The following is a 10885-nucleotide window of genomic DNA, read 5'->3' on the forward strand; positions in this document are numbered from 1 at the left end:
CAGCGCTTGCCGAGTGTTTTATTGAAGAGTTGTCTTTTTTTGGGGGGCGGGATTGTGGGTTTCTTCGCTTTTTTAAATTTTTTTTTGGTGCACCCGCCGCCTTCAAGCCAGCAGAAGCGAGGAAAATAAGCTGAGGACGAAGAAATCAGGCGGAGGAGATGGTGAGCACATCGTTGGGTTGGGGGGAATGAATGGGGTTGCCGGGGTATTTTCTGTGAGCGGTTCTTGCAGGGTGTATAGTGCGTTTGGGATGATTTTGCATCACGATTGCGGACTGGCCTTCTTTGTTCGCTAAAGAATGCTGTCTCAGGTTTAACTGCGTGCATCAGTTTATTGTGAGATACGCAATGAGGAGCTGATGTATCCGAATGGCTAAAATTACATACGCAAGCCACACACACAAGCAGCCCTTAAACAAATCAACACTGTATTAATCCTGCGATCTGACGGGCAGTTCTTCTCATGGAGGGAAGAAATTGCTGAGGTTATTTGTGGCATGGACAGGAGATGAGTCTCTTTGTAGCAAAGACCAAACAAAACTAAGCTGCCTTTTTTTTTTGTGATTTTTTTATTATTTTTTTTTCCCCCCACAAATATGAAATCCAGGACAGACTTGAAAGTCAAAGTTAGGGATATTTTTTCTTTTCATTTTCCCTGCAGTATTGCTGTACATTATTAAAATCTAATGTTTGCAAAACTTGATCAACTCCTTAAAATGTTCACTTCTAGCATGCAAATAGTAAAGACTGTTATTTATTGGGGGGGGTTGTTTGTTTGTTTGTTGTTTGTGGGTTTTTTTGGTTTTTTTTTAGTGTAGTCACTTCTTTATGTGGAAGAGGGAATTCTTATAACATGTACTTTGCTTTTTTACTGCTGTGCCTTAGGTAGGTCACAGTAGAAAATGTGATTCTTAGCATGGTAAAAAAAACAACAAACCTAAGCAGATTTCTTGTGTCAAGTGAAGACCTGTTTTTTATCCTAATAATATCTTAAGACACGAGATACAAGTTTGTGGGGTAAAAAACGTTGTTTTGTGTGAATGGGAATGCTTTATCATGATTCTAAATGACAGAATATTGACATTGGCTGATTGTGTCTTCCTGTGGATGAAGTGCAGCAGTCTGTATTAAGCCCTTTTAGCTTCCATAAATTTAAACATATTTTGTTTGCAAAATTGTACAGGACTACATGCTGCAGTAGCAAAATCTGAAATTTTACTGGCCTTAGAAATATTGCAAGGCACTGCAAAAGAGAAAAACAGCAGCTTTGTATTAAATCTGCTGTGTGGAAAAAAAAGAGATTTGCTATAATAAAGCAATACAGCATATACATGGTGACTAAAGTAACTAAAGGAGCTGGATAGTTTGAAGTTTCTAAAAAAACCAAACAGTTGTGAACTATGTTGTGCTCTTTATCATGCAAGATATTTGGATGGATGGCTGTTAGCATTTATTTTAAGCAAGATCTCTGTAGATGCTTGTCTGAAATATTTAAATTTTATGCTCCATTAGGCAAATGGGTTTATCTTCCCATTGCTTGGCTATAGGAATGCATTCAGAGGGCAAGGTTTAGAAGAACAATACAATCTGCCTGCATAGTTTCACTGCATAGTTTATCCTCATGTATTGTTTAGAGATGCATTGAATGTATTTTACTTGACGTTGGTGATCTTTATAAAGTTGACTTTGCTGATTTATTTTTATGCCATGGATGCTGTCAGCATAACTAACTGAATTGCAGTTATTGTAACTATAGATTTGACCTCCTGTTTAGCTGGAATTGGTGAAAAATAGTTCCCTTTGATTTTAATCTGTTCATTCAAAATCTCTGCAATGGGTTTCAGTCTCGGCAGTTCTTTAATACTGGAAGAACTGGTAGGAGTTACAAATAGGAAGAGGTTCCCACTGCACTAGAAATGGGAAAATTCCTGCCTTTTGCTTATACCTCAAATTTTGTACAAACTGCAGTTTAGAGAAGATCTCTTATCCTGAAGACCATCTGCATGCATATTATAGTTATATAAAACTAAGCTTCTATATTTAATTTTATGTAATGCAACACACAGTGCTTCTGGTGGATCCTGGTTAGTGTCAGAATTGTTAGTGTGAAGAAAACCTGTTAGAATTCTTGTGCTACCAGCTTTATAATTTGTTGCGCTTAATATTTTATTGTGTGAGTATAAATCATTTACACAGACATTGTAAACAAATGCTGTAGCAGCTATGTGTGAGCTTACATTTAGGTTACGTCTTTACAGCTCAACCAGAGTATGACACTATCTTGTCTAGTGTGAGTGTATTCTGTTCCTAACAGCCATCATGGTGATCTTCAAAGCAGAAAGGTTAGGTCATGTTTTTTTACTTGATTGCCTGTGTCTATGGAATAAGGAGGAAAAAGCCACCACTAGGGTTATACCAATATAGATAGGAAAAGATGTGTTGGACGCAGTTACCTTATCCAGGTTTCATATGCTAATTCACCTGGAAATTAGCATTGATGTTTTTATTAGGACTAAGATCTGTATATTAAAAAAAAAAAGTTATTTCCATAATGCAAAACATCTGGAGTATACATGTGAACTTAGCAAATACATTTTCTTCAGAAAAGAGCATGAGCCCATGATAATGCTAAAGCATTAAAGCAAGACAAGGAGATCATTTAAATTCCAGATAGGATGTGGTCTGCAGGTCTGCTGAAGCAGGAAGGTTCACTACCTATCTTGGCATTTGGAAAAAGCAGTAACTGTCTTACATAATTGAGTGTTTTTTGGTTCCCTCAGCTGACTTGTGTAAAACAACACCAAACCCAAAAAAACGATGCAAGTTTTTTTGTTCTTTGTTTGTTCTTTTTAATCCTACCCTTTCATTTCACAGTCAATCCCTAACAACAGTAGTAGATGGACAGCATGTGTTATTCATCATTCATTGATACATGCTACACCAAGCAAAATAGAATGTTTAGAGTCCTGATGATGCTTATTGATTGCCCCTGTGCTTTTGGATAGTTTGACACCTTGACGCACCAAAATATCTGTCTCTTTTGGAATATAATTTTATCTTGGGGATCAAAAATATACAAGAGACCAGCTAGGAAAGTATATGTGGTCATGTTTTAAAGTACTTTAATCTCTTATAGAGAACACTTCATTTAGTTCATGAAGCTCACTTCTAGTCACCACTCATTCATACAAAGAACATGAGAGAATGTTTTTTTACCATTGTCATTACTGGGAGCATACCACTATTTAAACAAATGGCCTCTTTCTGAAAATAATGAATCTTAACAAAGTAAGGCACTACTATGCTCCTGAAATGACTGGCTTTATTTTTTAACTGATTACTTTATTAAATCCTGTGAAAGTTGATACTGTGTTTATACCCTCATATTTTCCTATGTAGTTATATTTTTGTTGTCCAATCTAGATAAAATTGATGGAAATGCTACAAGTTCCAAGTAAGAGCCATCTAAAGTTGCTTCCAAGAGACTGGCCATGATGAAGTTAAGGGATCTACTTAATCATATCTTTCAAAATCAGGCTCTCTGAGGAGTTAACCTAGAAAAACAAATCAGTGGGTACTTCTGTGGGTATCTCAATCTGTGTTTTCTCAAGTGTAGATTTTCTGCGCAAGACAGAAACTGTTTCTTAGCAAGAGTAAAGAGAGAGGAACCTGTGAGCTTGAGTATGTGTGGTTCTGCATCTCCACAATACCTGTTTATGAAAGATCTCTTAATGTGATTTTGAAAGTCTTAATCCTGTCTTATCAGGTGATATTAATTACTATGAGACAAGTTGAGTGATTTTTTTAATACAGAGTATATTTAAAAAGGACAAAAATGTAGTAGTTAGTTCACAGATTCCAGGCTGAGCAGCTCAAGAAAGTAATTTTCATCCAACACTTGTCTAATGGTGATACTGCTGGTGACAGTATGACAAGATACTAAGATCCATTAGGAACACATGGGCAGGGTTGTGCTCTGCTCCCCAGTTTAGATTGCCCTGGGAAGACATCTCTGTTTCTGAACTGTGTGTGATTTGCTTTATCTTTATAGATGCAATGGCTGTCTTGGACAGCTTAGAATCTTTGTTCCGTAAGGTTCTTGACTGCAGTATCAAAATCTTCCATGCATGCTCCCATTCATCTTTTTTTTCCTGCATCTCAGGGCCAGGTGTATTTTGTTTCAGAAGATTATTTCTGTGAGCTACTGTGGAGATACATGCTGGTGCACCACTAATCTATAAGTTTATGATTTGTAGGTCAGAGAGAAATTGAGATATTTTGCTATCTAAGCAGTATCATCTCTGCTGCTTCAGTGCTTATATGACATCTTACGTTGGCTGAAGATTAAGAGGACACTGTCAAGGTATCTTTCACAATTTCATTTTTATTATTTGTCTGCCTTATTATTTGTGTCATAAGCCATTGGAAGCTTGAAGTCTAGTGCCTTCCCAACAGGCCTTTTTCCTCCAGAACTGATACTGCTTAGCTGCTTATGGTTTATTTAAGAGTTGTGTAGCATTTGCTGTCTTCTGAAATACATTACTTAAGAGTTACAGCTAAAACATTGCAAGGAAGTGAGAGGGAAGAAGTGAGCAAATCAGTTTTGGGCTAGTCCTGACATTGTGTAGTTATGGTAAACTAGACTTATTTTTTTTTCGTATTCCAGAATTTATTAATTTGGGAGTATAGCAGCCATCAGTGCTTCCTTTGCACACTCATCCTGGAGAGTGGCTCTCCAGGGGATTGATATCAAGACCTGCATTCTTAGTTGGATATATTTTGAATTTCCTAATGAAGTAATCCCTGTAAGAACTCTTATAGGTGCAGGGGTATTGACTGTCTTTGAGGTGCTGTGCAGTAGCTTAATTTGGAGTACTGGTCGGAAAAAAGAAAAACCAACTATATGGCATCTGGGCTTTTTATCTTTTCTGAGTTTTTTCCCCCTTCTTATTTCTGGTATTATAAAAGGAATGCTCCTGGAGTTTGTCTACAGAAAAATGCTACTGTAACTCGTTGCTGTAAGAAAGTATTTTCTTAGTTGATCTACATTGTTGCAATGTTAAGTTAGTGATACCAGAGCTACCATTTCCAGTAATGTCATTGCTCTTCTTCATCTGCTCTGGTGGTATGTTTTCTACCTATGTGTTAGAAGTATATCAACACAATTCCTCCATGGGACCCTCTCATTACAGTAAACATTCTCTATTTAATTTGGGTTACATAGTGATAAAATTTAGGTAACTGCTATTCAGAACAGTGACAGAAACAATTGCAGACTTCTGAACTGCTCTGGTGGCTAAGAAACTGTATTGCAAGATTTAGTTAATCAACAGTGTCCATGTCTACTGGATTCACGGCTTGATAAGAGCTGAATGAATGTAGTGATATTGGATAGACTTATTTTTCCTGGTTTTAAATGAAAAAATAATTGTCTTTTTGACAGTATGCACGCAGGGTAGCAAAGGTTGCAGAGATTCTCTAGCGGAAAGCAAATTGCAGTGACTTCATCTGTGGTTCATAATGCATGTACTGTCTTGGGTAAGGAGAACCTGAGATATGACACTGAAATTGGGGTAGTTAAAGGAACTTCAGGTGTGTCAGTCAGATGCCCGAGTTAGACAGGGCAGCCACTTCTGGCTGCAAATGAAAACAGTGGATAGAGACAAACAGACTTACCTGGAGGTTGATTCAGTCTGTGAGTCCAAATCCAGTGTTTTAACTGACACTTGGAAGGAGCCTGCCTCTCTCTGCTGAGTAGCAAATACGGATAGCATATGGAGCTTTCTAAATTAAGTGTGTTTGTCAGGTGCTGAAAGTGAGACAGCATGTTATTCTTGTTATGTATACATCAAAACCTTGAAGAACTTTCATGTAGTGGGTATTTTAATTGCTCATTGATGGGTTGAACTTTCTTTAGACAACTGTTCATACACCTGAGCTATGAGGTTAATTGTACAAGGCTGAAGGAAACAAAATAATTTTGGTAATTTTATTCAGTTATCAGAACTTAGAAAGAATTCCACTGAAGGTTGGTTGAGTTTCTTGTGATGTGTATTGACATAACATCACTCAGAGCAGTCTAGTTGGATCCATAAGCTTGATACTGCAAAAGTTTCTGTTCCTGTTTTGCTGTTCCTGGGATAGAGAGGGAAGCATTAGACAAGATGGCATATGGAGAGAAAAGTGGGTATGAGCATGACTTAAGGTGTTATACTGTGGTTAGTCAAGAAGAATCTCTCTAGTATCAACAGAGGATACATGGGAAATATAATAAAAGTGTTTCTCAAAACCAGTTCCTTTAAAATGGTGTTGTGTTTTTTTTTGTTTTTTTTTAAGCTGTGCTTCTCTAGAATGTGTATAAAACACTAACCCATGGGGTAGACTTTTTAAACAATATTCTGCTGGAAGTAGGAAGTATTTTGTGTCTCGTGTGGATCTCTTTCTCTTTTGATAGGCCAGTGATGACGAGTGTTCTTTTGCTATGTCTCTGCTCTGAAGTATTTAATAGAAAAACACTTATATATTCTAACATTAATTGTTTCATACAGTCATAGTAATAACATTATCTGTACTTGGCTTTTCAATACTTGACAAATTTTTGGCTAGTAGTTAGTATTCTCCTGTTGTATATTGCTGTCAAATTTTGTTTCAGAAATGAGCTCTATTTAAAAGTGAAATAATCTAACATTCCTTCTACAAGAAGGCATCAGTCATGTTGATCAGTAAAATGACAATAACCATCCATAAAACTTGGATTCAGTGTTGCATATCAATAATGTTCCCAAGGTATTGAAAGCATAGTTTTCTTGTATGCAGTAGCTATAAATAAAAGAGTTTTTCCATATATTTAGGACATAATCCCTTCTGTCTAAATAAACATCACATTTGACTTTGTGTCAATGTAATGTCAAGTGAAGTCTCAAACATGAATCCTACCTTCAACTGGCAGTGTTCTGCTTTGCACCACACTCTGGGTCATGCCATGCTGGTATAACTTCTTATGTTTTTAGACTGGTTCTTCTTTAATTCAGTGTGACAATACAAGTAGTGAGTTATTGACGGCAGCTGAAGTGAGACTATTATGACTGTAATCAATAACACACCTGCACAGAATAACAACTACTACCAGGGACATGTTTTGTATTGATTCAGGAATTTATGCTGTCTCCACTACACCCAGTCTGCTAGTTCCATAATTTATGTAATAAAATCTCTACTTTAGAGAAGCTGTTACTAAGTTAAATACCAAGAAATGATGACATATCAAGATGTAAATTACGTATTGAAGATTTGACTACAAGCAGAAATAGCACTTGCTAAATTCCTTTGGGTTCTGATTCAGGACCAAGGCACTTTCTTACTGCAGGCTGAAAGATAATGGAAGTAAAAAAACATGTTCCCTCTCCTGAGGCAGTATTTTAGAGCTGGAGCATTTTAGAGGCTGTTCTTAATGCTATGTGGCAATGGAAGCTTATTAAATTGTATAATCCATAAGTTTGAAACCTTGGTAGAATTTCTTTATCAATAACAGTAACCCTGGTGAGGTCTCTGAACCCATGTTTCTATATCTGTTGAAGGAAATATCCATCTTGTCTTGTTTATGACACCACAAACCACTTTTAGTTGTTTTGAAGAAGAGAAGCAGTGTGATAACTGAATTTCAGGAAATTTAGTTTTTAAGGGACTGAAGAACTAATGTTAAACAGAACTGAAGCTTGTTATGTCAATTTAGCTCTCCAGGAAGATCTAATGTAACTTGTCTAGTGACATACAGCCCAATAACAAATTTCTTGTCTTGTATTGTTAGTAGCGTTTTTTAAATTGAGAATTGAGATAAACTCTATTATTAATTGTATAATGGTTAATCTCTTAACAATGCTAGGCAAGTAATTGCATTTATGTGCTCAGGAGATAATACAGGATACTGTTTTCTAAGGAATTTTTCCTTCTTGACTGTTTGACCACAGTTTCTCTCTTCCCAATGCTGAATTTTTATTTTTCTGGACAATTATAATTGTACTTTTTCAAAGCCTTACTGAAAGAATGGAAAATTAACTTAAGGAACTTCTTGAGCTGTTGGACCTTCTGCTACAAGTAACAGAGGTCTGATGAGATTTGCAGCCTGGCTTGCCAGACTTCCTTTTAAGGAAGATCAGTGGTGATTGAATTAGGAGTGAAAGGAATATGTGAGAACCTCTCTGATTTATAAGAAAGTTGATACCTTGACTGAGGCTTTCAGTGATCCCTTAGGAAATAAGGTCCAAATTCTTTAGGGGATTTAGGCACCCAGTTCCTGCTAAATTCCATATTTCTCTACAATATTGTTACTGAAACCAAGGGAATTAGGTTTAGAAATCTGTCAAAAAGTTTGGATCACAGGTATAAGCTTACTTTGACTTGTTTCTTTTAGGCTTATGTGGTTATTTCAGCTTTATTTTAAAATAAAGACTGATTAATTTGTAAGACACATTAACAAATATATTTAAAGAATTAAATGTTTGCAATTATTTAAAAAATGTGCTTGCAGATCAATTTGAGAAAAATGTTTTGCTTACTCTAGGGGATTTATGATGTCCAAATGTGAATGTATATTTGTGTACATTAGTGATACCTTATTAGCTACTGAGATTCATGGGAATTGGAGGACTTGAGGTCATGCAGTAAACACAAGAATTCCTTTTTCACCGTGCTTGTTTGCACTTAGGCATTTAGTGCCTTCCCAAACCTGAGGAAAAAAAAGTTCAGAGGTTCTTAGAACTGTGAAGAGGTTCAAAATACACAGTTTACAATAGTATAAATGGAAACTTTGTAAATAAGTGCAATCTCCAGTTGAGATTGTGTAGTTCAGAGAATATTGAACATCCACGTTTTCCTTTGCTGTCTAGTGGACTATGTTGCCCACAATTAAACAGATGAATGCACAAATAAGGATAGGCATCCTTCCAAACAGTTCTAGCTAAATTTAGCAAATTCTTCTCATTTCCCTCTCTGTAGGAGGGTAGTGATGTTGGTAACCTTAGCACTGGCCAACAGGACTGTAAGTATCTAAAGCTCTGTCCTACAAGATGTTTTAGTTTCCTGTATTAGTTTGACCTTGTATTCTCTCCTTTTGTTTTGGATTTATTTTTTAATGAACAAACAAAGAAATTTTCTTCACATTCTCCATCTGAATATAGATAAAAGTAAAAGCAAGTTCTCTGTGCTACAAAGGAATAGGAAGAACGTAAAAATTCCACAAGTTAAATGTTCTGAAATTTATGGAAGATAGTCAAGGGGGCCATAAAAAGGAATTTCCTTTTTTTTTTTTTTTTTTAATAGAAGCAGAAGCTATAGAATCTCTAACTTTTTGCTTCAATTTTTGTGTCACCATTTGAAGGACTACAGTGCCTCTTGTTAAAATGCAGCAGGCTCTCTATGTAATATTGCCATTAGAAAATACTGAATTCACAGATTGTCTAGTTTCTTAACTGGCATCTGCATTTTTTTTGTAAAGCAATAAACAAATTAATTTTCATATTGTAAAAGTTTCGAAACCAGTAATACAGGTATCTCTGTTAAAGAACAGAGCTATTCTTTTAGAAGTGGACAAACTTTACAGTTGTAATTTCTAGGAAATGTCCTGATCTTTGGACAGTTTCTGGCTTCAGTTAAATTCAAAGGATAAGTGGTACAGAGATCTTAGAAGCTTTACTGTCTGCATAGTAGCTCACTTGAGAAAACTAGAATTTCATGTAGTGTCTGGTTTAAATGAGCTTTCTATTGTCTTTAGATCTCTTAAGTGTATCTGCGTGTACCCACGAGGCTGCTATACAGAGAATATGATTATTTTGTTTACTATTTTGAGATTGATGTGAATGGAATCAATACCAGTTACTTTGCTTTTCATTACTGAAGGCATCTGAAATGTTGACCAACCTGATCTAGCTTTTGTCTAACAGATCACAAAGCCCTTTTATACTCACCATTTGGCCTTCTAGGACATTCTTCAAAGAACTGGCAGGCTTAGTATGTTACTTTTTTCTCACTCGAAGAAATTAAATCTAATTAGGAGGATCTGACTAATACAATGCAGATGCAGTTTACAAGTGCACACGGTGTGTGGAGAGTCTAGAATGAAAATAGACGTAATGAAGAAGGAGGGGAGGTATGAAAAGATTCTGAAATAGGCTGACTTGTTTTAGAGTACAAGATTGATGATTTAGTGACTTTAGTAGCTGCACAGATATAAAATATTTACAGCAAGTTGGAGAATTCTAATGGGGAAAAGAAATCTCTCAAGGCATTTTTTTCTAGAGAATATAAAAGAAGAAAGGAATTATGCTCATACATAACAATCACCCGTATTAGTGATTAACCACCTGATATTATTATTTTTCTCTTCTTCATGCAGGTGTAGTTTGAATACACCTGAAGTGCTTTAAGAGGAGAATCATGAACAGAAGTGACTTGTCCTGGAGAAACCTTCGACATTTCACTCGCTGTTTATGTGGTCTTTCTTACAACATATGTCACTTGAGACTTTTGTAATAAAATCCCAAAAAATATGCTTGTGTATCCTTGTCATTTCACATGAAATCTAGTGACTGATTTCTGGTAGAAATCTTAAGAGCATTGAGTTTATACTGGTTTCTTCCAGTTGCACCTCAGAATAACTGCTTGCATGTATTTTTAGAGGCAAGGAATGTTAGTAGTAGATTCTTGTGAGAAACAAATTATTTAAAATGTCTTTGGCACTATGAAATTGAAAGAAACTTACCTAGTATGTACAATAACAAAACAAAACCCAACTGGTTTTAAAGTAGGTGTAATATCCTAGAGTAAAACATGTATGCCTGTTTTGTATGTCCTTGTATGACTAGGGAATTTAGAGCAGTCATTGGAAGATG

Source organism: Chaetura pelagica, unplaced genomic scaffold (assembly GCF_000747805.2).
Source record: "Chaetura pelagica isolate M959 unplaced genomic scaffold, ChaPel_1.0 scaffold45, whole genome shotgun sequence".
Taxonomy (NCBI): Eukaryota; Metazoa; Chordata; class Aves; order Apodiformes; family Apodidae; genus Chaetura; species Chaetura pelagica.